The 7,681-nt window shown below is 43.1% G+C and overlaps 3 non-coding genes across 3 annotated transcripts; all 3 read right to left on the bottom strand.

The window, feature by feature from the left end:
* Nucleotides 1–5,225: 5,225 nt before the first annotated feature.
* On the bottom strand, nt 5,226–5,319 carry LOC119865810. The gene has a single exon (XR_005378161.1). It is a non-coding gene; the product is annotated as a small nucleolar SNORD12/SNORD106 (small nucleolar RNA).
* Nucleotides 5,320–5,658: 339 nt separating this feature from the next.
* On the bottom strand, nt 5,659–5,749 carry LOC119865809. Its single transcript, XR_005378162.1, has one exon. It is a non-coding gene; the product is annotated as a small nucleolar SNORD12/SNORD106 (small nucleolar RNA).
* A 1,713-nt stretch (nt 5,750–7,462) lies between these two features.
* On the bottom strand, nt 7,463–7,553 carry LOC119865808. Its single transcript, XR_005378160.1, has one exon. It is a non-coding gene; the product is annotated as a small nucleolar SNORD12/SNORD106 (small nucleolar RNA).
* Between the last annotated feature and the right edge of the window lie 128 nt (nt 7,554–7,681).

The following is a 7,681-nucleotide window of genomic DNA, read 5'->3' as shown; positions in this document are numbered from 1 at the left end:
CGTTGGGAAGGGAAAAGGAGGAGCTTTGGAGTCAAACAGGCCAGAGTTTGTGACCCAATTCATCACATAGAGCTGGGGAACCTATGCCTCTCTGAGTGCCACTCCCTCATCTGTGCAACTGGGATAAGAATCATGTTGGTTGGGATGCCTGGGTGACTCAGTGGTTAAGTGTCTACCTTTGGCTCAGGGCGTGATCCTGGGGTCCTCGGGTGGAGTCCCACATCGGGCTCCCTGCATGGAGCCTGCTTCTCCCTCTGCCTAAGTCTCTGCCTCTCTCTCTGTGTCTCTCATGAATAAGTAAATAAAATCTTGGAAAAAAAAAAAAAGAATCATGCTGGTTTTCTCCTCATAGGGTGGTTGTGATGAGTAACAAAGTGTGCATGTCAAGTGCCTTAGCTCAGTCCAGCCACAAGGCAAGTGTGTGATTCATTCTTTCATTTAACAAATATTGAGTGGCTTACCACAAGCCAGTGGCCATACTGTGCCACTTGCTGTGGAGGAGCCATAGACAAAGAAGGGAAAGTTGCTATGTACACGGAGTCCTGGTTTAATGAGGGTGGGGGGTAGTGAGAGGGCTTCAACAAATATACTATATACATACAATGTGCGTATATATCTATATCTGTATCTATATCTATATATCACTTAAGCAGTGATAAATAATATGAAAAAAATACAAAGTAAGGGAATAGAAAGTGGTAGGGAAGATTATTTTAGATAGGTTCCCCAGAGAAGGTGACATTTGAATAAACACCTGACTGGGACAAGTGAAGGAACCATGCAAAGATCTGAAGAGGCTAGAATCTGTCACTCCTGGAAGAGGGAACAGCAGGTGCAAAGATTCTGAGGTAGGAGTGATCCTCAAGTGATGGAGGAACAGTTTGGTGAATGAGAGAGATCGAAGGAGACAGAGATAGGTCAGAGATTAAGGGGAAATAATGCAGGCCAGACTCTGGTTTTTACTCCAAATGACGTGGACACACGCTGGGGGGTTTTGAGGATAGTGGCATGATCTTTGATTTTCATGATCATTCCAGCTGCGTAATAGATCATAGAAGGGAGTGGTAGTAGAAAGACCAGTAATCAAAGATTGGATGATGCTTTGGACGGGCAAAGTGGTAGCAATGGAGTGGCAAATTTCAGATGTATTTCGAAGGCAGAACCAATAGGATTTGCTAATCGTTTCATACGTGGCACAAGACCAAAATGTGAAGGATAATTTTTTTTTAAGATTTTGTTTATTTATTCATGAGACAGAGAAAGAGGCAGAGACATAGGCAGAGGGAGAAGCAGGCTCCCTGCAAGGAAGCCTGATGTAGGACTTCATCCCAGGACCCCAGGATCGCGACCTGAGCTGAAAGCAGATGCTCAATCACTGAGTCACCCAGGCACGCCTAGTTTTTTTTTGTTTTGTTTTTTAGTAGTTAAGAGTTTATTGTGTGCACACTGAAAAGATAGTTTGTAAACAGGAGCCCTCAAACCAAAACATGGAATGACGCTAAGGGGCATGTTGTTATAAAGCAGCTTATGTAGTGAGAAAGCAGTGACTGCTTACTCTTCACATTGACTGGTTGTATTAGGTATTGGTATACATGTAGATATTGGTTATACTAGAGTTTTCTTAAATGATAGGCAGTTGGGCAGTGGTTATTTCATATTAGCCTTGGGCGAAAGTTTGTTTTGCTTATGACCTCAGAGATGTAAGAAATGACCCAGGTCAAGTTAGTCTTACAAAATAAGCACAATTAAGCTTTGTTTATAGGATTACACTGGTTTTGTACACTCGGAGTTTTCAAGGTTTTCATTTGTTTTTTACTTTACCAATCCCCTCCACCCCCGCCCTTTGGTTATTCTTTCAGTAGGCTGAGAGTGTGACCAGCCAGTATAGCCTTTTTCTCATTTACCACCATTGATGTCATCAGGCTAAACAATCACACATTTCGTCTTTCCATTAGTGGAGTCTCTGGCTAAAGGGCCATGTAGTCACCATATTCATCATTTATGTGGTTACTACTGATTGATCCAGTTGTGGGATCCTGATGGATACTATCTGGCATGTGAGTGGCTATGGCAGTCATTTAAATCCCTCAAGAGCAGACAATGCACTAGAGAAGTTACTATAATGACTGTCCGGAGAATAACCAAGGACTGACAAATTCCCTGGAACAAAGATTACCAGGAGTTAAGATTTACCAGTTAAATAACTCAAATGGGTTTTAATTTTTTAATTATTTACATATGCACAGCATGATGTATTAGCAATCATATATTGGCAGGACTACTTAGGACAGGATGAATATCAGGATGTTTTGAGAGGAGAGGCTGCGAGTCAGCTCCATATGATGTGAAAAATCTGGTAATTTAATCAGAGCCATTTCTATGGAAGCAAAAAAAAAAAAAAATCCAAAAGTTGATAGTTCAAGCAAATTATAAATTGTTTCTGGGGATCCCTGAGTGGTTCAGCAGTTTAGCGCCTGCCTTCAGCCCAGGGCGTGATCCGGGAGTCCTGGGATGGAGTCCCAGATCAGGCTCTGCATGAAGCCTTTCTCCCTCTGCCTCTCTCATGAATAAATAAAATCTTAAAAATAATTCAGTTTCTGAGCTTGGGGAAAAGCCAGTTGAGGTTTCTCAACATTGGGTTCAAAATATCTGCAGAGGGACTGGGGTCAGGCAGTGGCAATCTGAGACATCCCTGAGTTGCAGTTTGAAGGTCTCTGATGAGTTGTTTTTTAAATTCAATTAACAAATAACATATTAGTTTCAGAGATAGAGGTCAATGATTCATCAGTCTTATATAATACCCAGCGCTCCTTACATCACATGTCCTCCTTAGATGTCTATCACCCAGTTACCCAACCCCCTCCAGTGACCATTTGTTTCCTGATAAAGGTGTCATGGTTTGTCTCAGATTTCACCTTTTCTGTTCACTTCCCCTCATTTCTTAAAATTCTACAGAAGATAGTTTTTGAAGTTTAAATTGAATGCATGATGGGGAATACAAGACAAGTCTGGAAATATAGGCTAGGGGCCAGTTTTTGAATGTTCTGACAAATTCAGGAAGGTCACTTGGCTGATGCAGTTAATGGTATTTATGTCAAGACCATTATAGAGCTTTTGACTCGAGCTCTAGATTTATTGCTGCATAAATTACCAAAACTTTTATTTTTTAAATACATTTAACTTTAAATACATGGTCTTATTTTGAAATGCATTTATCTTACTGTTCATCAGTAATCTAGGCAGTTTGAGTGGGTCCTGCTCAGTCTCTTGTACGCATGAAGGTGTCAGCAGGGATTCATCACCAAGGACTCGATTAGGGAAGGATCTGCTTCCAAGTTCAGTCGTTGGCAGGGTTCAGTTCCATACATTGTTCACTGGAGTCTGTCCACCTTGCAATGTGGACATTTCACATCAACTCCTTGCTTCATCAAAGCAAGCACGCCAAGCAACTAGCCAGAAAATAGACCAGTGGTTTCATCTCCCAATAACCTACCCTTTTGTGGTTTTCTATTCACTGGAGGCACTAGGTTCAGCACTGAAGGAGATAGAAGTCAATACCAAAGCTTAGAAAGCATAATGTAACTAGAACAGTGTGAAATCCCAGCTTTCTCAAGTTAAGATGATCTTTAAGCATGTATTAACATTGTTGTGACAGGGGAAAAGAAGTTCAATTAGACCAGACAGGCATTTGTCATTAGACCAGTGTACAATATTCTATGATTAAACATTAATAATATTTAAATATAGCCTTAACCATAATTGCTAATCTCATAAATGACCTACAAAGCACAGAACCTGTGCTTTAGTAGCACTACTGTTTAGAAATGCCTGCAGAGGGCACCTGGGTATTTCAGTTGGTTAAGCTTCTGCCTTTGGTTCAGGTAATGGATTCTGGGGTCCTGGGATTCACTGTTCAGTGGGGAGCCTGCTTGTGCATAGTCTTAAAAAAAAAAAAAACAAACCTGCAGAAGGTACAAGGGTGGAGCCTGCCCCCCATTTGCTCTGTCCCAAGAGTTTGACCCCTGCAGATACTTGGTTGTTACTTATTATCGATGGTCCAAATGTTTATCTCCATTAACCAAACACAAGAACATTTTTATTTAAAGAATTTTATTTTCTTCAGATAGGAAAGATACAAATTAAAAATTTTACCAAGTTTAACCATAATCCTTAATTCTTCAAAATGGTCAGAGAAATCTAGAGGATTTCAGATTACAAAAAAGCTTTGGGAGACAGATTCAGCAAGATCACCCTTTCTCAGGTAAGCATACAGTCAATCTTTTCCAAGAAGCCTTGTATTCCAAACTCCACAAAGTTGAGAAACTCCTGAAAAAGATTACATTCAGTATTTAATTCTGATGTAAAAAGTTCCTTGTTTGGGATGTGGGAGATTTCCCACTAATTAAGACTTCAGGAACTGGGGGGGGGGGGGGGGGGGGGGGAATACTATCAACTACCAAAGCAAGGTAAATTCTACAAGCATGCTGCCATTTTAAAGAGTCCCATGTAGCCAAGAAGGTGGACTTTGAACAGTTTGAGGAACTCAATCTTTCAAAAAGAATCCCAACTGTGGAATGCCTGGGTGGCTCAGTGGTTGAGTGTCTGTCTTAGGCTCAGGGCGTGATCCCAGTTCCCGGACCGAATCCCACATCCTTGTGTGGAGCCTGCTGCTTCTCCCTCTGCCTGGGTCTCTGCCTCTCTCTCATAAACAAATAAAATCTTTTTAAAAAACAAAAAAACACAAAAAGAATCCCAGCCAAAATGTGACCTGAAGCTTATTTCTAAGGCAGAATTAACTGTTCATTTTTACCTTTCTTCCAAGACCTAGTAGTACCAATAGGTCAACAATCCTACTGTTCATTCTCCTGTTTTACATACCTATTTGGGAAATGGTTTCCCAGGTTACTCCTGAACAGGTAAACTCAACTCTATGGGGGGGGGAGGGTGGTTTAATCATCTTACATCTACAGGGGCTGACTTAGATAATGCCACTTGCAAAAACCTCACCTGTAACAGGACAGACTGAACCAAGCACATCAGGCTGCCATCTATTTACTGCCCTGTGGCTTCACAGGGCTCCAGGCCTGTAGGAAGTGAGCAGATAAAAACCAAGATAAGTGACCTGATTCCTGGGGGAGGGTCCCCACAAACCAAGCCCAAATTCCACATAGAAGGTAGCCTTAGTGGTAAGCAGAATACAGTGACAGGGATAAAAGTTCTCTGGGGCCAATGCATCAGACAAAACACTGGCTAATGGTTCAGTTAGATCAACAGGGTCGATCTGATGGGGAAAAAAGTTACGTCATCAGTTGCAATGGCCAAATTTGAGTTACGGCAGAACACAAGCTGTTTAAATCTGTCAGTCCCATATTTAAAAAATAGGGGCACATGGCTGGCTCAGTTGGAAAAGTACGACTTGATCTTGGGAACATGAATACGAGCCCTACGATGGATATGGATTACTTTTTTAAAAGGAGTTACAATCTCATCCATTTTCCAGATCCTGTGTCTATTCAGCCACGTGGACATCACTTACCAACTCCTTCCCACTCCTGGTCCACTCAAAGTCTCTTGCCAACATTAAATCTGGGATAAAAAAACAAACATGAGTTCTGAACAGCTAGATGCCCACAAGAGAGGGACAAAGGAGCTGTACAAGCTGGCATATCAGACAGAAACTGGCTTAGAAAAGTTGGATCAACATGGTCGATCTGTCGGGGAAAAAAGTTCAGTCATCACATATGCCAGTAGGAAGCTAATTCTTAGAGCTGAACGAGTGAGATTTGGTTAGTCTGCTTCTATGCCCACCAACTCCATGCTTGAGCCCATCCTGTTGTTGGCAGTAACAGTTAAGATAAATTCTTGCCTTCTGAACTTGTATTTGGGGCCAATGTGGCTGGAAGAGTTCTGGGAAAATGGTTGGCTTATGGAGGCAAGTGTCCACAGGATTTTGACCACCTGTCACCATCTGGTTTTTTTTGGACCTTATATTTTAATGCAAAATGCCATCACCAAAAACCTGACTCACAGGAACACGCTGCCACAGATAGATCTGTTCCCCAGTAAGTCCTGCCCTCAAGGGGCCATCATCCCTGGACTGAAATGAATTTCAAGTGCACACAGTTGGAAATTAATCTGAGTGCCCAAGTCAACCTAAAATACAAATTTAGCTTTCCTTTAGGAAAAAAAAATCCTCAGATGGGGTGCCTGGATGGCTGGGTTGCTAGAGCATGTGACTCTTGATCTCTAGGTTCGGCGTCTGAGTCCCACATTGTGCATAGAGATTAAAAATATATAATGTCCTCACTTGTAGAGGCCACTTTTAGCCAACAGGCTTGAGCAATGGGAACCTGAATAACATAAAAGGGCCCACAACTACCACTGGGCTAAATGCTAACAAACCCATTAGACCACCCACCTTAAAATCTCCATAATCCATAGATCACCAGTGAACTATATAAACATTTCCATACATCCTGATCTTCCCCTTTAACTACAGCTCCCCACCACTGCTTCCTCAGTCTCTCCCACCTGCAGCTCCTCTGCAGTGTATTCAAACATCTCGTCTCAAGTGAATTCTTTCACCTACCCTCCTGCGCTGCCATCCTCTACCCTACCAGGTCTCCCATCCACTTGGAAAAATGCTCTGAAGAATCGTTTATCAAAAAATACATCACATACCAGGAAATGGGATCCAAAAATGTGATTTAAGAACTAACTAACATCTAGGCATGCCTGGGTGGCTCAGTGCGTGATCCTGGATTCCCGGGTTCGAGTCCCACCTCAAGCTCCTTGCATGGAGCCCACTTCTCCCTCTGCGGGGGTCTCTACTTCTCTCAAGAATAAAATCTTCAAAAAAAAAAAATTCACATCTGTTTGCTTTAAAGAGATTTTTCCACTTCGGGGAATTATTTTCCTTAAACTAATTTTTCACTAATGTCTAACGGATACTTTTAAATAACCGATAAGAAGTATCCAGGGCAGCCCCAGTGGCCCAGCGGTTTAGCGCCGCCTTCAGCCCAGGGCGTGATCCTGGGGACCCGGGATCGAGTCCCGCAAAGGGCTCCCTGCATGGAGCCTGCTTCTCCCTCTGCCTGTCTCTGCCTCATAAATAAATAAAATATTAAAGAAATAAAAAGAAGTATCCACCGCACTTTACTTGTTAAGTACAATTAGCTACGGTTACACCTTCACCCCTCCCCCTCCAGGTTTGCCTAGCAAACGAAGAGGCTCCCGGAACACGCGGTTCCTACAATGGGCCAGGTGACAAATGCTTACGCCGGAGATCAGGAGACCGATGGCTCTAGGGATCTACCGCGGGCTCTCTTGAAGGCCCAGCAGCGACGCCCTCCTCCGAGATCCATTCCGTACCCCGTGATCGCGCAGACCTGCGAACCAACAGAGCAAAGGGCATCAGTCGCCATCTTCCCACGGTCGGAAGAACGTGGCCGGGCCTCTTGAGGCCGGTGCATCAGAACTAACTGGCAAGTGTTCAAAGACCTCAGCATTGTCGATCTGATGGGGAAAAAAGCTCAGTCATCATTTACACCAGCCAAGGACTCGGGTCCACACACAGACACGGGTTTTTCCACTTTTAACCGGCCTCCCCGACGCCTTAAGGCGCCTTTTAGAGTAAATGGAGCTACGGCCAAGGGTGACGGCAAAGAAGGAAAAGACGGTA

Source organism: Canis lupus, chromosome 24 (assembly GCF_011100685.1).
Source record: "Canis lupus familiaris isolate Mischka breed German Shepherd chromosome 24, alternate assembly UU_Cfam_GSD_1.0, whole genome shotgun sequence".
Lineage (NCBI taxonomy): Eukaryota > Metazoa > Chordata > Mammalia > Carnivora > Canidae > Canis > Canis lupus.
Note: the sequence above shows the minus strand (reverse complement) of the source record. Positions and strands in the feature narration are given on the sequence as shown.